At 43.3% G+C, this 25,355-nt stretch overlaps 3 long non-coding RNA genes across 15 annotated transcripts; 2 read left to right on the top strand and 1 right to left on the bottom strand.

Annotated features, from left to right (window-relative positions):
* Positions 1–9,155: 9,155 nt before the first annotated feature.
* On the bottom strand, positions 9,156–12,193 carry LOC104583680. Of its 3 annotated transcripts, none has more exons than XR_002964796.1 (6): positions 11,794–12,193; positions 10,900–11,717; positions 10,265–10,364; positions 9,921–10,154; positions 9,727–9,787; positions 9,156–9,452 (listed from the first exon to the last, which is right to left on the bottom strand). It is a non-coding gene; the product is annotated as an uncharacterized LOC104583680 (long non-coding RNA). The 3 variants fall into 3 exon arrangements; XR_001406626.2 differs by having other exon boundaries at positions 9,159–9,452; positions 10,265–10,311; positions 10,900–11,030; positions 11,794–12,187; XR_001406625.2 differs by having other exon boundaries at positions 9,162–9,452; positions 10,900–11,030; positions 11,794–12,185.
* A 2,241-nt stretch (positions 12,194–14,434) lies between these two features.
* Positions 14,435–20,433, top strand: LOC106866343. Of its 11 annotated transcripts, none has more exons than XR_002964392.1 (7): positions 14,436–14,865; positions 16,230–16,382; positions 17,177–17,310; positions 18,077–19,329; positions 19,470–19,844; positions 19,941–20,008; positions 20,102–20,433. It is a non-coding gene; the product is annotated as an uncharacterized LOC106866343 (long non-coding RNA). The 11 variants fall into 11 exon arrangements; XR_002964391.1 differs by having other exon boundaries at positions 20,098–20,433; XR_002964390.1 differs by having other exon boundaries at positions 14,435–14,865; positions 19,470–20,008.
* A 3,367-nt stretch (positions 20,434–23,800) lies between these two features.
* On the top strand, positions 23,801–24,480 carry LOC112272025. Its single transcript, XR_002965695.1, has 3 exons — positions 23,801–23,937; positions 24,028–24,180; positions 24,272–24,480. It is a non-coding gene; the product is annotated as an uncharacterized LOC112272025 (long non-coding RNA).
* The last annotated feature ends 875 nt before the right edge of the window (positions 24,481–25,355 follow it).

The following is a 25,355-nucleotide window of genomic DNA, read 5'->3' as shown; positions in this document are numbered from 1 at the left end:
CAAGATGTGCGCATCTGCATGGCTGCAGGCCTGCCTGCATTAGCCCAAGTAATTGATCAGCTAACTAAACAAAAATATCGTCTGATCTCTGATGGCCCATATGCATCGCAGCAAGCAGCAGCCCGTGGAGGAAATTCAGAGTGCCGCTCTGCATGCAGTAACTAATCGTAGAGATTAGACTTGGTCTCATCCTATCCAAATGCCCATGATCAGCCAATTAAATGATAAAAGAAATCCTTGTAGGCCGTTGCCTGCACGATCGGGAGAACGTGAGTGTTGGGCAGCCTCTGCCGGCTGGCCGGTCTCAGGATTGTACATTAAGATCGTAGTTGAAGAAGTCGATCTCACACACGATCATAAAGTACAGTAGATGAACAATAAGAAATAGAGAGGAACATGAGCTCTTTATTAATTCTGATCTCAACAGTACGTACAAGGGGTAGTCTCCTCTCCTTTATATAGACTAGATGGCCCATCTGGATCAAAGGGATAAGGTCCAAAACTTAACGTTAGTGGAGGAACGATTCCTCAGGGGGTGGAGGGGTCGCACGCTTCGGTGGCCCTCCCACCCCAACGATCGGTTCCCCTCCTTGGGCTATACCCGTATACCATATGCCTCGAAAACTCCGAAAAAACCCAGTGGGCAAAACACATGGAGAAAGGACGCATATGATACGTTGCTATGTTGCACAGATTGCCTCGTTAAAAACCTCATGCGAGAAGCACAAGAAAACTCGTTGAGGGAAAAATAGTACAACCTACTCAATCTCCAAGATGAGTACTTGATCGCTATGATCAAGATTTATCGATGAGTATGTGAAGTATCTCCTCCTAAACCTTGCATTTCCCTAAATCTCAACATACCGATTCTAGGCACACACCTTTCAAAGGTGGATGCCGGTAGTGACTTGGTGAACAAATCAGCAAGATTTTCACACGACTTAGTATGCAAGACCTTTACCTCGTTCATCTTTTGCAACTCATGTGCATAGAAAAACTTAGAATTTATATGCTTGGTGAGATTACTCTTCACATAACCCATTTGCACTTGTGCAACACAAGCTGCATTATCTTCATAGATAATGGTGGGGGTCTGGACGGTGTTCAGCCCACAGGTCTGCTGAATGTGGCGAACCATCCGTCGAAGCCATACACACTCACGTGATGCTTCATATAGTATTATGATTTCCAAAGTGGTTCGTCGAAGTCGATACAAGACTTTGCTTTGACGATTTCCATGAAACAGCAGTTCCACCACATAGAAAAACATATCTAGTCTGAGACTTGGATGTATGCGGGTCCGACAAATACCCAGCATCGGCATAGCCTATCAAAGATAGGTCTTGATTCCTTCTATAAAATAGCCCAAGATCTTTGGTCCCTTGCAGGTACCGAAAGACATCCTTAACACCTTTCCAATGCCTTTTGGTAGGTTCAGAGCTGTACCCAGCCAGCAAATTGACGGCGAACACAATGTCCGGCCGTGTACAATTCGTGAGGTACATGAGTGCTCCAATAGCACTCAGGTAAGGAAATTCTGAACCCAGAACTTCCTCCCCCTCTTCTTTCGGCCTGAAAGGGTCCTTGTCTTGTTGTAATGACCACCCAATCATGGGAGTCTTTGAAGGATATGCGTTGTCAAATCCAAATCTTTCCAACACCTTTTGAGTGTAGGTAGACTGGTGCACTAGAATCCCATCATGGGAATGTTCCAGTTGCAAACCTAGACAGAACTTGGTTTTACCCAAATCCTTCATCTCAAATTCCGACTTCAAGTAGGAACTTGCTTCCTCAATATCCTCAGGTGTACCGATGATATTCAAATCATCTACGTACACCGAGATTATACAGAATCCATCTTGGGATCGCCGTATAAATACACATGGGAAATCTTCATTGCTCGTGTAGCCCTTTTCATGTAGAAAATCGCTTAGGCGATTATACCACATTCTACCCGACTGTTTAAGTCCGTACAGTGACTTCCTGAGTTGAAGTCTGTATAGACCTCTGTTTGCTTTGTCTTGGTTCGGAACCGGGAGACCAGCAGGTATCCTCATATAAATGTCCGAATCCAAGTTACCATACAGGTAAGCAGTAACAACATCCATCAATTTCATTTTTAAGTCCATATTGACTGTCATTGAGATCAAATATCTAAAGGTAATTTCATCCATGACCGGGGAGTAGGTTTCCTCATAATCGACCCCAGGTCATTGAGTAAACCCCTAAGCAACTAACCTTGCTTTGTACCGTACTACCTCATTATTTTTATTTCTCTTGCGGACAAATACCCACTTATAGCCGACAGGGCGTACGTGGGGAGGGGTTCGACACATAGGTCCAAAAACCTCTCTTTTGTGCAGAGATAATAATTCGGTAGCTATTGCCTTCTGCCAATCTTTCCAATCCGACCTCTTCTTACAATCAGCGAGCGAGTTAGGCTCGGGGTCAAGATCGATGATTGCGGCAATTTTCTTAGCAAAGTTTATGTCGACATTAGCAGTTGCTCGGTTTATTGATTCTCCCGTGTTAACATAATCTATGGCCATTTCGTCATGGGGCGTGTCATGCGCATCCTCTGTTTCCACAGGATTTCCCATTCCTGGAGCAAGGTCCTTTAGTTTTTCTGCGTTGATGTGTGCGCTCACATCACCGTTGGGTGCTTCCACTGTTGGAAGGTTAAAGTCCGGAATTCCTTGCGCTGGAGATTCCGTACTTGTGCCAGGTCTCAATTGGCTCCCCTCACTCTGTCGAGGCTTTTTAGTAACCGAGTGTCATAAATCCCCCTTGTCCTTTTTCGTCGGGCGTCCCCGAGTACTTGGGATTTGAGGAACCAGATTTCTTGTCCTTTTAGGCCTTTGGACTCGAGCGGGTAGACCACATGATCCTTGGGTATCTCTACCCTTTCCGGTACATTGCGCGCAGGCACCTGTGATTTTGTCACACTTTTCAAGTCACTAAAGTGATCAGGCAGTTTATTCACTAAAGCATGCAAATCTATTATCTTTTGGACTTCTCTATGTGTCTCACTTGTGCGCGGGTCATTTGCGTGGATCCCTGTGGCTTGCCACGTCAATTCTCGACTTTTCTCATCAAAAGGTTGATTTCCTCCCCCTAAAGTCGGGAAGAGATCCTCGTCAAAAATGCAGTCAGTAAAGCGGGCCGTATGACAGTCTCTTGTCATGGGGTCCAGATACCTGATTATGGACACAGTCTCATAACCAACGTATATCCCTGACTTACGGAGCGGTCCCATTGCTGATCGCTGAGGGGGTGGTATCGGTACATATACCTGGAACCCGAACCTACGAAGGTGGGAAATTTTCGGTGCCGACCCTTGCGCTAGTTGAACAGGTGAATGGATGTTGTAGGCCGTGGGTCTATAGTTGATGAGATTTGCGGCGTGCAACACTGCATGCCCCCAACACGTGGTTGGTAAATTACAACCCCGAAGGAGTGGTCTGGCATTGATTAATCAATGCTTCGCTAGTCCATTTTGCGTATGGACATGCGGTACAGAGTGCTCAACCTTAATGCCAAGTGTCATACAATAATCATCGAACGCTTTTGAAGAAAATTCTCTAGCGTTGTCCATTCTAATAGACTTTATACGATGATCTGGGAAATTATTCCTCATTTGTATGATTTGCGACATCAACTTGGCAAAGGCATGGTTCCGTGTAGACAACAAGTTAACACATGCCCATTTAGACGAAACGTCTATGAGCACCATGAAGTATCGTCAGGGCTGAATTGGACCACATATATCCCTTTGGATGCGTTCTAAAAACGCAGGGATTTCATCCCTCACTTTCAATGGTGATGGTCGAATGATTAATTTTCCCGACGCGCATGCCGAGCACACGAAATCATCATGATTCGGGAAATTTTTAACATTCACCCCATGACCATTTGAGTTTTTAATTATATTTCTCATCATTCTAATACCCGGGTGGCCTAACCTATCATGCCATAAGCAAAATAGTTCAGAGCTTCTAAATATAGTCTTTAAGGTAATGTACACGGTCGGCGCTACTATCTTAGTGTAGTAAAGCCTAGTGTCGAATGAAGGGAATTTTTCAACAACGTGCTTACCGTGGGCATTGCGCTTTGTGATAAGTAGGCACTCTTTGCCATTATCATCATCGGTCTCCACATGGAGGCCGTTTGCGCGGATGTCCTTAAAACTCAAGAGAGTTCGAGTTGACTCTGGGTACAATAATGCTTTCTCAATGAGCAAAGTTGTTCCCATGGGGAGTATGATAGTAGCTCATCCAAAGCCTACTATTTTTGACTCGCCCCCTGCGATAGTCATTATACTCCCGGGAGTCTTTTTAATGGACTCGAAATAATGAGTTCTCTCAAGATGGTGTTTGTGGTACAACTATCCACAAGGCACGTTTCCTCCATTCGAGCGTCACGTGTTCTAAAATATAGCATCTAATTAATTAATGAAGCGAGGAAGTAGCAACATAATTAAATAAATGCATTACATATTTCAGAACATAACAAGCCATCAATATTAAATAAAGGAATTAATGAACGAACTCACAAATCATCCAAGCGTTGAAAGAACAATGTTTTGCTTGCTCAGAGCATATACAACCACCTCAGGTGATTTTATATCATAGAATCATCAAAATCAATTGACAAATGAATCATTAGGAAGGCCAAGTGCGCTTGACGATGGTGTCCTCATCCTCCGCATATGTCACAGTTCGGCATGGTCTCATCCCATTATCAACTATCACGGTAGCGATAGTCGGGAGAGACGTGTGTGAAAGCACACGTATCACAAACTCAACGGGGGTTGGCCAAGCTTAATAGAATCAGTTAGTGCTTCCATTTTGCGCCTCCTCCTCTGAGTTATAGCGAGGTTAAACCTCACGCTATTACATAGCTTGAAAATACTTATGACATGCGAGGATGAACAACACATGTGAAACCAGGACCATCTGGTAAAGCATAACACTTTCCTAACATGTATGTACTTGTCCAAAAGTACAAAGGGATGGTGCAATGCCTAAATGTTTTCTTCGCAGGGTGGTGGCGGTAGTCAACAAGACACCAAGCTGATCGACGTCCTCAAAAGCTACCAAGCTCTGAGAACAAATCCACATCCAAAAATCAAGTCCAACCATTTTAGGTCGGCTCCTCAAACTGCAGGTTCGTGATTCATATCATTAATGCAAATTTTTACGAGATTTCAACATATAATCTCGAGGTAACCTCATGTAACCCATCGCATAAATGTGATAAAATGATATAGTTGTTCATAACAACGTTCCAATATTTAAAACATGCGAGTTCATGTCTTACTTAATGATTAAAAGCAATAAAGCATATTTACAATTAATCAACAATAGTAAAACATGGTAATACAAGCATGTGCATAGAGATGGCAAGTTAAACTTTTCCTAAACGTGAAAATTAGCCCCCAAAACACATTCCCGAAGCCATTTTGAGCCAAAATACGCGATTTCAGCAAAAACTAACAATTCCAAGGCCTTAGTCGCAAAAACGCAGCACAGTAAACAATGCGCGTAATTACAGAAAGACCAAGGACTGAAATGCAAATCTACCGTTCCAGACCGAATCTGGCACGCCCGCTCGCCTATTGGGCCGGTGGCCCAACTCCCTGCATCGCCTGGCCCAGCCCAGCCGCACCAACCCTCATTAGGGTTTCCCCTTGGTTGGCGGCGGCGGTCTGTGCCCGCAACTGAGGCGGCGTCCGTGGCGGCCTGCGCCCGCGCGCTGCGTGGCGCGGCAACAGCGCTCGTGCCCGCAAATGGAGCGACGGCGGCGGCCCCCGCGCACGGGGCAGCAGCAAAGGTTGTCGAGGCATGGCGGCGGGGCCTAGCGACAGCCCACGCACAAGGTGGGGACGGCGGCGGCGAGCGCCCAAGGCGGCGACGCGCGCTCGTGCCCGGCGCGCTCCTGAGGCGGCGCGGGCGGTGCGCGCGTCCAGGGCCGGCAGCGCCAACAGGGGCGGTGCGTGCGCGTCCAGAGCAGGCAGCGCCAGCAGGGGCGCGCAGCGAGGCCTCGCACCAATGCGGCGGAGCCTGACGGCCACCGGTTCAATGGCAGCGGGGCTGCAGTGCACGCGGGGGCGCGCGGCGGCGGCTCTCCGCGGCACGCGCCCAAACATGTCTGGCGGCAGCGCCGGTGAGGCGCGGTATCTAGCAGGGCACTCAGCAGCACTCCACGGAGGTGCTCGTGGCCAGCGGCAGCTCCCGCACGGCCAGTGCCTGCAGCGGCCCGCGCATATCCAGAGGGCGGCGCTCGCGCATTGAAGCAGCTGGTGCGGCGTCGCGCGCGAGGCGACGACTTCGGAGTAGCGGCCAGGCCAGCGCCTAGCAGCAGCGCTCTACGGCGCGCTCCGCTACAGCGGATAGCGGCTCCATGGGGTGGCTTGGGACGGCTCGTGGCATGGAGCCTGCGGTGGCCAGCGGTGAGCACAACAGTGCGACACCGTCTCCCCATGGTTATGGTCAACAAGTCCCTCGAGCGGCGAGGATGATTGGCATTGGCCAGCGACTTGGTCGGCAACATCTGGCCAGTCCCGAGGTTGCACACCAAGATCGTAACACAAAGAGAAATCCATTTTTGCAATAAAATTTCGGATCCAATACTTCCGTGATTTATGTCGAGAGCCTGCTTGGAGTAGTCTCGATGAAGGCTCGGGGTAGAGTCTCGTGCTGATAACATGTTGTGCAACCTCTGCCGGCTGGCCGGTCCCGGGATTGCACACCAAGATCGTAGTCGAAGGAGTCGATCACACACACAATCACGAAAACAGTAAAATAGATAAACAACAAGAAGTAGAGAGGAACATGAGCTCTTTATTAATTTCTGATTTTAACAATACATATAGGCCTGGCTCACGAGCATGCTCGGCTCGTTAAGGACTTGGCTCGTTAGGCTCGTTAACCTTAACGATCATCATAGCCTGTTCGGCTCGATTCGTTTACTACTCGCGAGCGCGGGAAGGGCGGCGATCTAACCGTGGAAAAAAAGTTGAACATCAGATAGGCAAAAATAATTACAAGCAATACTGTAGCATTATTGGCAGCATGTAGGCAAACTCGTCCATTTCAACTTGCGAGGCTGCCGGAGGGAGAGAAGTAGAGGTCAGAGGCAGAGGCTAGCTTAGGCGCCGGCGGGGCGAGGCCGCGAGCCATGACGCCATCAGGATTCAGGCAGGGGCCGCGAGCTGAGCTAGTCAGGCAGGAGGAGGGAGAGTACCTTACTCCGGCGGCTGTACGAGGCGGGCGGAGGGGTGGTGGGCCGGCGGCTGGCTGCCTGGATCAGGAGTGGGGGACGGAGTCAGGTGAGGGTCAGAGAAACGAGAGACCGTGGTTGACTCTAGGAGACGAGGTTCTGTTTTGGCCTAATGATTCGTGGGCTTGGGCCTTGGGCTGTTGGGCTGTTTGCCTTGTTCGGCAGTGGAGGCCGAAGAGCGAGATCGAGAGATTGGCGCCTGGGTTCATTCGACAGCCAAAACTAACGAGCAAACGAACTTACTCGTTAAGCTCGGCAGCTCGGCTCCTTATGCTCGTTAGCATTAACGGGATGTCCTGTTCGGTTGTTTAAGCTAACGAGCCGATCTCTAAACGAACCGAGCACGAAACGAGTAGACCTCCTCACCGAGTACCGAGTAAAAGTTCCGGTACTAAATACGTATGAGGGTTATTTTTCTCTCTTTTATATAAACTAGATGACCTAACTGGGTCAAAAGAATAAGACTCAAAACTTAACATTAATGGGAAAACGATTTCTCAGAGGGTGAAGAGGGCAAGCTTCTGTGGTCCTCCCACCCGAACGATCGGTTTCCCAACAGTGAGCACCCACGATCCACGATTTATTCACAGCGCTAAGCCTCTCCTCTGCTCTATAAATACAGAGGAGGAAGCCAGAAGCGGGACTCTCCATTCGCTGCTAGTCCACCCCGGCAGAAATCATATTAAAGAGAGGAAAACTCTGCTGCTCTCCGACGCCGGCAGAAATCCATCGCAAAGCCAAAACGCTGACATCGCGGCTATCTCCATTGATCTCCCCGGCCAGAAAAACAATCGGAGAGGCAAAACACTTGCTGCTGCTCTAGCTCATACGCAAAGGCAGAGGCTACTCGAAAGAAACGAGAGGTTGCTGCAGCTCCGCTCTCTCACGCGCCCAGCCACACCACGCTAGCTAGCTCGGCACGCTTGCTTGCTGGAAGTCCGGCTATATACATCTGAGATAAATCAACGTCTCCAGAAAGGTGAGAAGGTAGGAAATCATGACATCCTCTGCGCTTAGGCTCGGCCCTTTGGTTCAAGTCAAGGAGCACCCTCCTTCCCAGGTGTGTCCTTAGTTTCGGACTTTTGGTTCGGATCAAGGAATATATATTTTATTTTCTTTGTATGACACCATGTCTTTAGGTTCGGCCGGTTGGTTCGGATCAAGTAAATTTGCATAACCCTCACATGCCATCATGCTATTTGTTTCGGCCCTCGCGGTTCGGAACAAGAGTCATATATTTTGCATACCTTCGTTTTGTCTTTCACGGTTTAAAACAAAGATCATATATTTTGCATGCCTTCATTTTGGCCTTCGCGATTCAAAACAATGATCATATATCTTGCACACCTTCATTTTGGCCTGACGGTTCAGAACAAGGATCATATATTTTGCATACCTTCGTTTTGACCTTCGTGGTTCAGACTCCCTGGTTGCCCCACCGGCCAAGCGAGCCGCACCAGCACAGAGCGCGCGCAGGCAGTCTGCATGCGATGTAGGAAAGTTACGTTGCTGCTTCTGGCAATATAATTTGCACCGATCGTTTCCTGGTGTGCTCCCGTGCAGTTATTTTTGCATGCAACGTAAGAACATTATGTTGCAGCTTCCTGCAATATATTTTCATATATTTTGCAATGAGCATCTGTGCCCGCACAGTTATTTTGCATGCATCGTGAGAAAGTTATGTTGGCATCCGTTTTGCTGTGTCCAATTATTTTGCATGTGACATAGGAAAGTTATGTTGCATGCACTGCCCTTTCTACGGTAGCTAGCCTCGTACTAGGCAGTTGTACTTCCTTTAGAAAGTATTAAACTGCTTCCTGTTCCTAAGTTACTCCGTAGCATATTAAGGAGACCAGAGGCTGGACGCGCGCAGGAACTTGTTTGATTAACAAAATAGAGTGGGAAACGAAAAAAATTCAAGCATCATTACAGAGGTCAAATTAAGCAATCCAGGAGCTTTATGGAGGGAGCCAATCTTCTTTTGTCACAACAATGACGAGTACAAAAAACACATGCCTCACTTAACTGCTCAAGCACTACAACAGCAGAAGAAGAAAGGTATAGACATGATTGTAACTATGCAAGCCCTTTCAGACTCATCGTTCCTCCCTCAGGCCAGTAACACTTCTCTCCATCTGACACAATGACTGCCTGCAAAATTGCCCAACATCCTGCAAATAATACCATAACACAATGTTACTCAACTCTGTGTTTGCAAGATATATTTTTTAAACCATATCAATATAATTGAGAAATGCACCTGTAAGTAAGTTAGTATTTGCACATTCTTGCTTGAGTATTTGTCATGAGACATGACGACAACAAGATATTAGGTTTCAGATTATATCATCATCATTATCGGCAATCATATTCATATCTTAGACTCTAAGCATGTCCGTTTCATCAAACAAAGAGGCGAAAGAAAAAATATTTAGTCAAACTCACATCTGATAATCCAGCGTGCTTTGATTCTTGAACCATACATAAATACTTTTCACCTCCTAACCTGCACCGTGTGACATGAAGAAAAGAGTAAATAAAGGTGGGATACAAGTAAACAAGTACTCAGCAGAACAAAAATTCAAGTTTTATTATCCTTAGAATTTTGTCAACGTTAAACAAGAGTTTACATAGCATACCTTACAACATGCTCACAAGTAAAATTAGAGGAAGTTTAGCTCTCTGAATGTGGTAACAGCTCTTCCACCTCAATCCTAGAGCTAAAATAGCCCATGTTTCTCTTCCTCTGGTGGACAATCTCAACCTCTGCCATAAAAATACTGTATACTGGTGTATGGTCGGAGAAGCTGAGACTCTCCACAAACGTAAAATAGCTGATGAGACCATCACCGTACCAGAGAATGCAATCACACCTTTCAATCCATAAGCCGAACATGAAAGGGTTTGAGATCCACATGAAGCAGTAATGTACTGTAAAACAAAGCAGCTCTATCTGTATGTTATAGAAACTAAAGAAACTTACCATGCAGGTGTTCTCCTCTGAATTTCGATGCATAAGAGTTCTTAAACCTGGTATGAAGGAACTCCAAGAATTCCATTTAATAATGAATTATTATATAAACCTGGTACCACCAGTATGCTCGTATTATAATCAAGAAAAGCCAACGAACGTTACAATCTCTCTTAATTTCATGAACAAGTATCAGCAGTCAACTGTCAGTTTTGATACACATCCACAGGGAAAGAGGCTAAAGTCCACTTTTTCCAAATAGATTAGTACAGATTGTAATTTTGGAACACAAAATAAATCATTGTTGTAAGCTTGCAAGCACCTTATTTAAGCTAAACCTGGTTATGTCCAACCATATGAAAACAATTATTCCATTAGCAATAAATCAAATTCGAAATTATATATGTACGCGATCAAAGACTTACGGTGCACAAAATGAAATCTCTTAGAGGACAACATAGGGAGGAACTCACAAGAAAACTAACGAATCACATGCTAACAATCGAGAAAAAGGGCAAGATGACAGATAAATTAGGAGTTGTAGCGGGCATTAGATAGGATAACATGATCTGAAAAGCACAATAGAGCCTGGAAGAAGGAAAACTTAGATTATCCTACAACACACATTAAAGAAGCATCAAGAATACCTTCTGCAAACAGCTTAGAGCACACTAAAGGAAGCCAAGTGCACATTTTTACTGTAACCTCCTCCCCTAGCCTGCTTTCTCTGCACAAATACTTGACGTGCTAAACCACCTGTAGCAAATCTTTGTAGTTCCTGGAATAGACAGGGTTTAGAGTCTGGTAGTTTGCATTGAGACGAAATTGCAAATTCTAATTACCCAGCAAAGTCTGCTAGTTTCTACAATGAGTCACCCTACCCTTCATCAGGTTGAAACTAGAGACCTCAAACTTCATATAGGAATAAAATAATGGAAGAGATAAGACCTTGTTGCTTATATTTGTGCTGAGACAAATATTAGAATCTTCATATATGTCCCCCTTTGCCAGTCCCAAATTATCAAACTTTTGTTTCAGTTGAGCAAGCAAACTAATATCTATTGGGCAAGCCAACTAACAGGAACACCTGATGAACTCACATCAGTTCAGCTTTTGACCTAATTAACTCACATCATTTGAGCTTTACTGGTTTGTGTCTAAATAATAGAGGAATACTTTGATCTTTAGGTGAAAAGCTACCATAAGATTTAAGGAAAAATCTGAGAGGAAAGCGGGAGAATTAGAACATTAGGACATGACCACAAAGATGCTTGCTTTCAGCCTCAGCTAAAGAAAAGCAGGACAAATACAAAAAAGAAAAGAGGATGTGCATGATTTCCTCTCCCTGTTTATTTTCTGTTCCAGAGGATGTACAATCCTGAACGTACTTAAAAAGGATATGATCACGCCAACTCTACTATGTAATTTTTCATAAGCTCAAACAGTGGCATCAAATTAAATATTTCTGCAGACCAGACAATAAAATCTTAGTATTATTGGTCACTGTTTCAATCTTGCAGAGAAGGAAGTAAAGAACAAACCTGCATTATGCTAAAAAAAACACTCTCACGAGCATTCCGTCGATGGGGATGGAGGTGGACGTCGCCCCAACGACCGGCGCCGGCGCCGGCGCCGCTCAGGCTCGAGCCCTCAAGCCGCGTAGCCCGCCACCGCCACGCCGCGTGCGCCGCTCCTCCTGCTCTCACGCGCCACCGCCGGCTGCTCCTTCCCTAGGCGTCGCCGCCGGCACCACCTATCCTCGCCAATCGCCAGGCCACACCCCGGCTCCACCGAACCAAAAATCCGGAACCGCACACACGATTTGAGGAAAGTGGGTTTAGCTCGACCGAGAAACTGTCGTTGTAAAAAAGGAGACGAAATTACGTCTGAGACGACGGAAAATTAGGTGGGCCGCTCGCAAGGCGCAACTCGCACGAAGAATAGTTATTCTGGGTATCTAATATGTATATGTATATATGTATATGTATATATATATATATATATATTGCATTCCTTCGTTTTGGTCTTCACGGTTCAGAACAAGGATCATATATTTCGGGAAAACATCTAAAATTAATATGTTAACAAAAATCTTAATATACGCTCTGCGCACGGGTTCTTCGCGAATTCCATGATATGAGCCATTAAAAGCTTGAAATTATAAATCGAAGCTCTGTTCATGGGTTCTCAACAAGAATTCCATGATATGAGCCATAAAAATCCTAAAATTATAAGTCGTTCCTCTGCGCATGGTTTTTTTTCTTCAGAATTCCATGATATGAGCAATAAAATGTTAAAATCATAAATCGTGCTCTACACATGGGTTCTCATCAGAATTCCATGATATGAGAAATAAAGTGCTAAAATCGTCAATAACGCTCACGCATCGTTTCTCGTCAGAATTACATGATATGACGCGAAAAATGCTAAACTATAAGTAACGCTCTCGAAGAGTAACATGATAAGAACAATAAAATGCATTACAACATATCTATATCATATAACCTCCTTAAAGAAAGGTTACAACCATGCTAAAACCATATGTTTGCATGCGTGTTTCCTAGGAGACACGATAGGAAAATATATTACAAAAAACCAAACATAATGATGAAAGTATATATCATGATAGATTTAATATTAAGTCACACAGTTGCTTCATATAAATATATGTATCTGCAAAGAACCAATGTCACAACATAATCTCATATAGATTAAAATCAAACCATGCACTCTCTTCATGTAGGTGTATGTATCTACAAAACCAATATACAAATGCATGTGGGCAATCAACTTACATGCCACGGTATAATCTCGCGGAGATTAAAATTAAACCATGCACTCCTTTCATGTAGGTGCATGTATCCATAAAATTAAATTATAAACATGACCATATCCTATATCACTTGCACTAGAAAACATAACATAGTGCACTTGAATATTTCTTATCAAACTTCATATAGACTCATCATATACGGTGTCGTCAAAACCAAATATTCCATACATTCCATACATGCATACAAAGATACTATGTACTACAAAAATTAGTACAAATGGATAGTATGACTACTAAATAGGTCATATTTGCAAACAAATCAAAAGATGATGTTATCATGCTACTTATATGTTAGCATAAATAAATTTCAAGACTTCCGTGAGCACGCCCGCACCGACGACAGCGAGGAGGACTTTTGTTTTCATAGTTTTAGATACTCATGTGTTGTAATGTCATGCAATAGTTATGTTGGAATTTCTTAATCAGGAGTTTTCTCTTCAGAGATGTAATTAACAGATCTTTTATGTAAGTGTAAGAGTTCTGGAAATAAAGAGTCTGCAATGTTTGATATTATTTGTCTCATTTACTTTCACGCACTTTACATTTAATTTAATTTAATCTGTATCTATGACGCGGACGCGTAGTATTTTTCCTCGCCCCATTTTCCCATCATCAGGTACTTGGCTGCTGCAATTTAGTAAGAATGAAGTGGATTTGGTGATGGGGGAGTGGCAGCTATATTATGGTCTATTTGGAAAACTAGGAACAATGCTTGTTGCCGTAAAGTTTGGCCAAATGATCCAACGATTGTTATGTTTGCTGTTTGCTCAACCACTGATTCTTGGGTTGGTTTGCAGAGAAGCTCATCCTAGAAACTGCTGTGAAGCTACTCTCGGCGGTTGTGGCGAGGAACGGGTGAAGTTATCAGTCGAGCACAAGGTTGGGCACATGTGCTGTGGCTATCGTAGCTATCGTAGCTTGTAGGTCTGATGTGGAGCAAGAGCATGTTGCTGTTGCTTGTTTGAAAGTTTAGGGTTGATCAAAAGTAGGTTGATAAAATCCTGTAAATTTTGTTTTGTCTTAATTAAGAACTATTTATGTATTCCTTTAATGAAACCGGAGGAAGAACCTCTGTTTGTCAAAAAAAAACAATTGAATTTAATTACATGGTATTTTATGGATATCCGGCTAAATATTCACAATAATGATATTGTGAACCTGGAGATTAATAAAAAATAACCTTTTTTTTAGAATAATAAAAAAGAACCGAACAAGAAGGAATAAAAAGGAAGAGAAAACTATGCTGGGGCCTTGGAGTTTAGGTCGTGTTTTCTGCTTAGGGCCGAGATAAATGGCTCATCAGCGCGTGGCAACTGACAAGTGCCAGCCTGTGGACATACCCAACTAAGATCGTAAGATCCATGCCATTTCGGCCTTTCAACCGGTCCATCCATGAGGCACCAGTCCGCCTCCAAGGCTCCAACCAAGCTCCGAGGCCGTTCCCCTAAAAAAAAAGAAGAAGCTCCGAGGCCGTCCGCCGCCTGGCTCCAGTCCAGCCCGCGATCTCTTCTCCGTTCGGCCCATGCGGAACACCACCACTTCCACGGCGTTCTCACACTCGAATCGTTCCCAAACGCGGCCGCCCACGGCCAAGACGGCTATGGGGCCCCCTCGCCCCTGGGCGAAGGGGAAGGGGAGGGAGGCCGGCCGTCCGCTTCTTCTCCCGCCCCTCTCATCGGCGCCCGTTCAACTCTCCCGCGGCTCGATCAGATTCGGTTCGGAGGAGATGAAGCCACTACTCCTCGTCCATCTCCGCGGCTGCGCGTCAGCCACCAACTAGGTACTGGCCGCCTCCATTGCCCTTACCCGCTAGCCTTGTACCCTGTTATACTTACCTAATAGGAGTGCCTTGCATTGGCTTTCCTCCCCAGCACCGTGCTCGTTCGCATTGTCCTGTCGAACTGAAATCGCTTCATTTTGCTGCCTTTTGTTTCTCGAGAAACCTGAAATCGCTGCGGTTAACTGTTGCGCTAGGCATTGTCCTTGTGGTGATTGCTTCAGTTGTTGAATGTTGATCACTTCCTCATGTAGTCCAACCCTTGTACGGTGATGGATGGTTAACTGCAGTGGTGGGCTTCTGAGCCGGTCGCAGACTCGCAGTAGCTATGGTCAATCATGCCTATGTCGACTAATCATTGATTAACTTAACCCTAAGCATTTAGGTAAAAACTAGAACGTCCCCCGGTTAGTCGCTATCTAAGAGCATGGATGCTCTTCGCTATTCTGTTTACTGTATGTTTGCTGCAAATTATGCATTTTGTCATCAACTCATCATAACCATTAGTTCAATGTTGACCAATGAAGTTCTGGTAAACATGATGGGTGCTGTAGTATTCCAAATTAATTTTCCCTAGGACAGGGTTTCCCAGGTATTGGGACAATCAAACTGGATACTGAACAAGTCAAAAGGTCTTGCCTGATTGCCTCCAAGAAACAACAAGAGGAAGAACTGACTAAAAAGTAACGTGCGACAGCATCATCTGACCCAGGCATTGTGGTATTAAGGCTAGACTCCTTCGGCTGGTATGGAAGCTCTGTCTGTACTCCATGTAACTCAACAAGGGCCTAGTTGACAGGTGGGAGCCTGAGACAAGCCTGAGCCTGACATCTGTTATTCAAAATTCTACAGGATTCCGTGCCCTGGTTACATTGCCGCACTTTTGTGAAACCCCAGTTTTCTTTGGTCCTCTACATGAGTAATGTTTCAGCAATGTACCTTCAGTAAATATTTTGATGGCTTCTCCAGTAGAACAAGCTTTTTTGTTTGAGTTGTCCATGTTTATTTCCAGTTTATTCATCCCAGATGTCACTCATGTAAGGTGTCTTGTGTTTTTCAGCAGCAGTCTGCACATCTTTGTTTGCATAGCTTCTATGCTGGAGTTAATATATCTTTGACTGGGTAGCTTGTATGCTGAATTAATAAAAGAGGTCAACCGTTGGAAAATTAGATTGGAGGATTTAGGAACTTGTTAGGACTGACAATCACTTGGTAGGGCTGCATGTTAGAAACTAAGCTCTATAAAGGGTTGAATGTAAATATGCATTTTTTTGTTCCAATGCAGTACGACATGTAATTATGCTTTTCCTGATTTGTTTATCTTCTTAAATCATATATAATGACAGCGTCTTTACAAAACTCTTCAGGGTACTAGCGACTCTTACCCGGATAGTGATTGAAGACATGGATGTGACTGAATGATTATTTTGTTTTTGAACAATCTTCCATCCATCATGTCCAGCTTGCACCATATCATGTCCAACACTATTTATGTTAGTAGTCAAATTGGTACAGGACATGTAAGTTATTTTTTCATAATTTTCATTGCTGTATCTGCAAGTTATGTTGAGTGAAGCAGCTGTAACTTATTTGAAGATATCCTTGTGAGCATGATTAAAATGGTCGGTTATATTGATGTGACATATGATAAGGAGGATGACTATGTCAAAACTAAAGCTAATATTTTTCTTACTCCCTCCAACCCATATTACTTGTCAAAATATTACATGTATCTAGACGCTTTTAAACATAGATACATCCATATTTGGGCAAATTTGAGACAAGTAATATGGATCGGAGGGAGTGCTTTGAATCCTCCCTGGTAAGATGGCAACTAGACTCGACATCATATGGTTATCTGTACCCTCTTGTCGTAGCAGACTCTATTATCATGAATGCAAATTCTGTTATACCCTGAACAAGAAAACTATATAGAACTACGATTGCTGTATCCTCTGATTCGTGTTCAGACAGCTACTGTGCATAAAGACTAAACTTGCGACTTAATGCCACTTCTATCATCAAGCCACAGCCTGGGTTCCAGTACTGATTCATATGACATCCACTTGTACATCCATTAGACTATGTTGGTGCCAGGTTGTTCTTCTCTTGAGCTTCGGAGCATCAAACATTTAGGATAAACTCTGTATGCACTAGACTCGAGTCGTGATGAATGTATGTAATAATCTTATAAGAATGTTGTGTTGTGATATAATGCTTCTTTGGACTTTGAATTTTGGACCAAAACCCTTCTCTTTCCTCTGTTATCATGAAGTCTATACTTCAACAACTTATGTCCAGATCTTTATTTCAGGCGAAGAATCCTACACTGGCATCTTCTGTTTGAGTAGTTGCCTGGCTCTTATGAACAATTGTGCACTCGTGCATATCAACCCATGAGGCCCAACTTGGTGAGAAACTGAGAATCTTCCTATTTTGGGCTATGAGGTGATGATCTGAAGGTTTCCCTTAATAGCTAATATGTGATCTCGAAGATTTTTTATCTAACTTCTAGCTAGTTTATATTATCTCCATCAAAGTTGTGGCAAGTGTAAGTATGGTCTGTGAAAATGACCCCTCAAAGGCCAACCCACTCGTATGGCTGGAAAGTTGAAAGAATTTTTAAGTTCATATGTTCCTGTCAGTCAACAGTAAGGTTGCTACATTTCTATGGCATCAGGATTCTTTATCTCAGTACCTACTGTACTGTGCAATTCCCTTGTGGACTCCAAAGCCACTCCTGTAGTTATCTAATCAATCAACTGGCCAGCTAGCTAGCCCAAATGCTTTTGTTATATCTCACTAGATGATATAATGGCACAACTCCAAGATTGGCCTGACAATGAAAGGTGGTGTAGATGGACATCAAAGTGAAATGATAAAACATGTCCCTTTCTGAAGAACTTAGACTCCACCAATTTGGAATATTTATCTTCTACATCAGCAGTGCACAGGCAGACTGAACTCCAGTCCCGTTATTGATGCTCATTAAAGATATCCCAATCTCGCAATTGTTAGGCATTTTTAGCATCTATCTATGACTTTGCTTGTAACTTTTTTATCCTGTAGTTCGGTTCCTGTTCATAACAAGGATAGTTAGTGCACGCAATAATTCACACAAGGTTGCGATCTGATTCCCTCGTGAATTGCTTTAATAACAGTATAGATATTGGAGTGCTATACAATGCTTATAATAAAGCACTGTTCAATGCAGAAGTCTATGGTACAAAGGAGAGGGAAATGAAGGTGGTGATAATTGTTCTGTATAGGAAAGTGGGCCCATAGCAATGTTAACTATGGGAGATGGGATGAAAGGGTTGGTTATGAGGCCATGTGCAACGGAGGGCACAAGTGGGGAACAGGGATTGCACGGGATAACATGGGAGCCATGTCTCTCCATGTTGCCTAGTGTGTATTTGTGTATAGCTTTCATTCTTGGCTGGACTCCTCTGGCAAGGGAATAGCCAACACCAACTCATAATTCCCCCACTTCGGCTTTACATCTCTTACCCTTTCCCTGCCTCTACTAGCAACCAGATGAAATAGAAGCTTTACTATTTCCTCACTTTCATTTTACTTTTCCAGATCCCATGCCAATTGGTGGCCATCCTTGCAGCAATGTGCAAGAGAATTTTTTTTCTGAGGACAGTGTGTAAGAGAATTCGTTCTATCAGATGTGATGCTTTGTTGAGTTAGGGTCTTCAAAGTGAACAAAATTGATTCCTCGAAAGCTACTAAATTGTCAGTTGACTCAGCCTTGAGCTTGAAGTGTGGCGTCCGTCTTGCCATTCCATTCTTGCCTACTGAACCTCTGAGTTGCAGGCCCCTTGTCATTGAGGGATGATTGTTTATCTTGGCAGAAACTTTTACTAATGGTGTAAATTTTTTTACACCGTTCAAATGGAATGGATATCAGAAAGAGCTATGCAATAGATCCTTGGTGCGCTCCCTGAATCATGTGGCAAGACAACCCGAGCAGGCGCACCAGCAATTTTCACCTTCCTACTCTACCTGTAACTGAGCACATTATGGTGAAGTGGATTGGTGATTGGCAATTGTGTTGGCCTGTCTTTCTGCTGCTCTGTAATAAGTAATAACAATAACACTCAAGTATGTGCTTTAGGTGCTAGCACCTTTTGTTGAACAAAACTACAGGGAGAAGTATTTGCTTTATAACCATAAATGCAACAGTACAGGCAAATGTTGGCACTTCAAGCAAGTGAGAAGGAAGCTGGCAATCCTAAATGGCTAATTTTATGGGGAAGTCTTTATATAAATATGGCTAATTTTGCCACGGTGAGAAGCAATTTGGAGAGTAAAGCCAATTTCTAAGTTGGGAGATTGGTTTGGTCCAGCTCAGCTCAGATGTACTTTCATCAGTTTTTGGTTAAATCCCAGCCTAGTGCCAGGCTGCCCAGCTCATCAGTTTCCTCACCGCCGAGTGGCATCAGTTATAGGAATCTCGAGGTATTATACGCCATGTACAAAATTGCTATCATTCTGTTGCATCTACTGTGTTTTCCTACTTGCAGGCGCCGTATATTTGTGTATAGAATTCCATTCTGATTGCTCAAGTAACCTGCATTATGGCGTTCATGTGTACACAGGGGCAACCAATTTTGCCGGCTCTCTTTCATGGTGGCCGTTGAAGTATTGTTGTCAACACTTGGTCCTAACTTCACTTGTTGGGTAGGTGCTACTCAAAAGTTTAATGGACTACACCATATAACTTTGTACAAATGCACACCGCACAATCGGTTATGGAGTGTCAACAGTTGGCAAAGATTAACATGTCGATCCAATGACAGCTCCCCATCCTGGACACTCAACAATCTTGGATTTTTGCTGCAACAGAAAATGGTCCTGCTCCCGGCCATAACCAGGATAATGCCAGTTCATGCTTTTCTCTGAAGAAAAAGGCTTCATTTTTTCTCCAACACGGCGGTGCTAATCTGGGGTTAATAACTACACGCATGGTGTAGGTTGGTTCATCTGCGGTTTAGTTTGGCTTTTATCGTAGACAGGGAGGGAATCCAAATCCAGGCTCTGATCTGCTAGGATCGATGCTGTTTCTTCAGGGGCAAGTGAAGTCCATGATGATTCTACCAGCTTCAGACTCACGCCTTGGCATGTGCTCCGATCGGAGGTATGCAAAATTTCTGGCTAGCTTAACTAGGCTGGTGATCTAGTGGTCCAGATGTACAAACTAACTAGATTTGTGGGTTATCTTGCAAGGAAGGATGGATCTGTTTAATTAGTTGCTTCCAAGCTTGAAGACGACAAAGGTAAAAAAAAAAAAAAAGAAAAAAGAAAAGAGGAAGATGTTTAGAACTTTATGGTCTCCAGCAACACGGGACCATGAGGTGTGATTTTTCGCTGGACCATAATCTCGTAATGATGATATATAGGTAGGGGCCATCTTGATATCCGTCTATACATCTATCTGTTAACATCTTAATTAATTAGCTATGAAGTACGGCTATATTCTAAAATCACATGACTTCTCAGCATCTTAATGAATATTATATGCCAAACAGTTCAATTGAACTTGAACTATTACAACAAGTTCCATTGAAATTAAAAAAAGGGCTTATTTTCCAGTATTCTTTTCCATCTCTGATAATAAAATTCGCAGATACCCCTGCGACAGGGCCTCTAAAGGGTAAATCGAAATGTTCGTTACAAATGCTTCTTTTGGTACTTCCTCGGTGCATGCATGCAAAACTAAACTAAGCTAGCCTTGCAGCCTTGTGTGACACTGACACCACAGAACACGACACACACACACGTCTCGCCAGCGATGAAAGCTGCTCCCTCCGTCAACAAAGGATGTCTTAATTTGGACTAAATTTAAATGTATCTATACACTAAATCATGTTTAGATACATTCAAAATTTGACAAACTTGAGACATGGACAGAGGGAGTATATTTTTTGAGGAAAAAGTAATATTATTACCCCTCTTTTTATTTATCTGCTTCAGCCGTGCTTCAGTGGAAAAGGTACTGGAATTGCCGCAGCTTTCCAGAGTTTATTTTTTCTTCTTATATGCGGTTTTTATATGGAGTAGTAATTTTTAAATTATTACTACTCTCTCCGTTTCATAATTCTTGTTTCAAATTTGTCCAAATATGAATGTATCTATTTTCTATAAAACGTCTAGATACTATACATGTAATATTTCGACAAGAATTATGAGACGGAGGGAATAGTTGTTAATAAGTCAGAGAAATGTAAATGGACACGACACATATAAGGGATGAAAAGAAACTAGCACATCATGATGTCGCTATCAGGCGGCATGTTAAGCCGTTGATTAGTGCTACTAATTTAGCTTTGCATACTTGTACGGCTTCCAGACGCTAGCTTCTCTTTGATCTTATCATTTGAGCTGCGACCCAATCATTTTACCATCACCTTTTCTAGCACTAAGGGAGATGCCTTTTTCTCTTTACCGGTTTGTCATCCTAGAGCCTAGGATAGTTGATGCCTCCCCATTTATAACCTCCTTTGTTACAAGGACAATATTTATTTATAGTTACCCTTGGATTGCACCGACATATATAGCACGTATGGAGGTGTTCTAACTAGATGTTCATTGAATTTCGTTTGCATATTATTCTAAAATATGGTTAATGCCTGTCAAATTGGAATATTAGGTAAATAACTCCTATGTAGTACACGGAGAACCCTGTCACTTTCTTGTTGTATTGGGCGTACTAAAAATTTAACCATTGTTTGCAGCAATGGAGTGATTAGATGAGTAATTAGGATTTTCTTTCGACAGAACCATACTGGTGCTGAAATTAATGGATGTCATTTTCAACAGTGTGGCATTAATCAGAACGTGACATTTGGTATAACTAAAGTCATGAAGGGTAACTACAACCATGACTCTGACTAAACAGTCCATAGATTAATTAAATGGCATTACCCAACATAGAGACCACCAAGGAATGCAAAAATAAATTCCATGTGTATATGCATGTCTATGAAGAAATGCTGCACAAATTCAATTTGCACGGATAATACTTTTCATAGAAATGTGTGACAGTTATCCCACTTTAAGCTGTATAAGCAAAATAAAAAGGGAGCTACTAGGGAGTAAACGTTTACTAGTAGATCCTAGTAAACACTTTCTCACAGTAGCACTAGCGTGCTCATATACTTAGGTAGTGCTCACGAATACTGGTCCTTTTTTTTTTCTCTTTGCCCCCACACCCCCAAAAAAATCGACTAGCAAAAACTCAATAGGAACCAGTGCAAAATGCAACAGGAACCAGTGTAGCAAAGAGACCTGGTGCAGAAAAGCTAGCATTGTACAGTACTGTAGGAAACAATGCAGAAATGTTGTAGAAATGAATTAGTTTAAATGCGATAGTGTCATCGGAACCAACGCAGTACAAACTAGTACAAAAATGTACCTTAAAAAAATGTACTAGCTAGTAAAAGAGGTCATTCGGAACATATTCAATCAAAATCCAGTTCGAGGCAAACACAATGGATGTTGAAAATGTTTTTCAGTTAGGGCATTTTGTTTAAAAGTAGTGACGCATTGAAGTTTTCAAATGAGTGGCAAGATGGACGATCCCATCTATTTATAAGATGGTAATTAAAAGACATTTTTACCTAAGGATTCATGTGCGAAAAGGGTTTAGGACCCAAAAAATTTACCATAGGTTGCAGGAATATCAAATAGGAAATTACCAAAGATAGAAACAAAGTGTGTGCATTCCAGTTTTTCGGTAAACGGGCACCAGTTCATTAACATTCCACAACAAAGATATGTGATCGATGTGGGTCTAGATTTGCAATGGAAAATAACTAAGGGCATTGTTTCGAATGCTGGGGCTTTTAGCATTAGTGCTGTAGAATATGCCATGGGTCCGCCGGCCTACTCTTTGGATAGATGATAAAAGATGGAGTATTTTTTGTGTCATTTGGGAGGTTAATGTAGTCAACATCCAACGAATGTCGTACGTCGTCTAACCAGGCCGAACAATTAATTGCTCCTTAGCGAGCAGATCGATGAGTAAACCTCCTGACAAGCTAGCGCTTGAGGGCGTGCGCGGACGATCGAATGTAAGTGCTGCAGGCATTTCAGGTCTTTTCCCCCGGCCTCTTCCCGCTGGCTGCCGTACGTGCCCCGGCGCCCTCCACCTAATCAGCACACTATTAAAGCTACGCAGACAACAGAAATGGCAACCAGACATAAGGCACCGAAGGCACACTGTTGCATGCATAGATGTGATCGAGGATGACGACGATGCATGTGACGATGTTTGTTGTATTCATATATGTTAGAGTAGCTAGTTGCATTTTCATATTTCTCCAAGTACAATACTGTCGGCAAATGCTAGTTTTCTAGTAGTCTTGCAGCTCATCGGTTAGACAAGTGGGGTTAAACCCATTTTGTGTCATGGGTATTTACATCGATGCATCTCTATATATCTACTTCTAGGTCAGTAAAAAAAAAACTTATTTCCAAGCCGACAACATCCCAACCGTTTTAACTCCATCCAATGAAATTATTCATTTTTTATATTATGTGTACAAGCATCTGTAAACTGATCATAATTCACATGTGTTCTTGGAACGCATGAGATTTTGCCGAAACTTTTAAGTTCACGTGGATATATTCAAATCGTGAGTTTCAAAATGGCATATTTGGATCTCAGAAAATATGTGAATGGAAGCTGAAACCCCTTTGTAACACCGGGTGTTGACCTAGCGAAGGTTTTCCAGTACTGTCCCGCCCTCCAGTGACAGCACCTCGTGAACCGTGGAGTCACCGCACATGCTGCCGGCCCAGTGAATTTATTCATTCTGTGTCCACCTCTCTCCTTTCTTTTCTTTTTCACCTTTCTACAACCTTGTAGTAGTACCTTTTACCTGGACGGGCGAACGTCCTTCTCTGAGCTCTTTCTCAGACACCAAAAGAATCTTCTGCGGCTAGCCGCTCTGCATGCAGGCACGAGAGTTTGCTTTGCTGTTGCATGCACAGTACAGCACAGCACAACTTGATCAGCGTGTATATGGGCCTGTTGCAGATTAATTGGTTTACTTCTCCACCCAGGTAAGAGAATAACTAACTCATCTTTGCTAGAATTTGAACGTCTCCATGCAAGTGAATTTAACGTTGCGCCTTGGCTATCTTTTTTTACAGTGGAGTAGTACAGCTGTAAAAGTATATACAGGGTGGCAATTGAATTGGTCCACCCCCTCCCCCTGCTCATGGAGCATGTGAGTTACTCCATGCAAGGCAGGGTAAAAAGGGCAGTGGTGAAAAGAAGAAAAGTGGGGCGCGCTAGATGGCAATGTGGGCTCCTCTAGACATGTGTCTCAGTTTTCCTTACTCTCCCTTTATTTATTCTTTTAACCATTCTCACCTTCCCATGTGCATCATGCAGCCTGCAGGGGGTAGAAGAAAGTAGAGCCAACTCTCCCTTCTCATGCTAATTGCCCAGGCTAAGATCAAAGCCATATAGCTGTCTCGTAGTAGCAACGTTTTTTTTATTTTGGAAAAGAAAGAAAAAGAGAGGTCTAATGGTGAAGTTCCTGTCCCATGCACACAAGAAACACGCAATATGTGCGTGTGGTGGTTTGCATCCAATCCAACTTATGACGGTGGAAATGTTGCATTTTGGCTAGTGTACACGTCTCCTCAAGCTGACGATATGTGCAACAAACTGCGAGTCTGCGAGAAAGAAAAAATTGCGCAAGAAGCGCGTGCCATGGCGAGCCTCCACGTTGTCCCAGCAACAAAATACTCCAAACCGGAATGGCATCGATCCCACAGCGGCACCTATCTCTCTTAACTTTTTATGGCAGGGAGGCACGCCACCCCACGCTTCAACCGTTTTTATACGGATCCCCATCTCGCCTGCCCTGCCTGCAGCCCTGACCCGAAACTAATTTTGTATGCTTGCCAAATGGATCAGTATTCTATAGACCACCTGGCACTAACTCCGAGGCGTCCGAAAATGGGGCATCTCGATCATGCAGACGGTACTAGGAGCCAGTTTTTTGAGCGCCATCGGACGAGTGAGAAGCTTTTTGTGATTTTGGTGAGGATTAATTTGTGTGCTGCGCGCAAAGATATTCTTAAGATTGGATTATAAGGCCAGGCTCTCTGATTTAATTTGCGTGGTCCAAAGATTACTTATACGGTGTGTTTACTTGCCATGTGTTTTCAGTTTCTGTAGAAAGCAACAGGACACACCTAATTAATTTCCACGGTTTCCATATTAATTTTTCCGCCTTTTGGGAATCTTGCTAAGCAAACAAGTACAGAGTAGGATTCTTTTCCCAAAAAATGGAAGGAGGAGAGCATCTTGCCGGCCTACATTATTGCAGTCGGTAACTGATGTACACAATCATTATATTATTGCAGTCTGTCATAAAAAAATGGAAAACAAAACATTCAACATGACAACCTTCGAGTGGATAACAACTCGTGCATCAATAAGCCTAAAATTAGCATGCCATCCAAGC

Source organism: Brachypodium distachyon, chromosome 3 (assembly GCF_000005505.3).
Source record: "Brachypodium distachyon strain Bd21 chromosome 3, Brachypodium_distachyon_v3.0, whole genome shotgun sequence".
NCBI classification, from domain to species: Eukaryota; Viridiplantae; Streptophyta; class Magnoliopsida; order Poales; family Poaceae; genus Brachypodium; species Brachypodium distachyon.
This window is presented reverse-complemented; position numbering and strand designations above follow the sequence as displayed.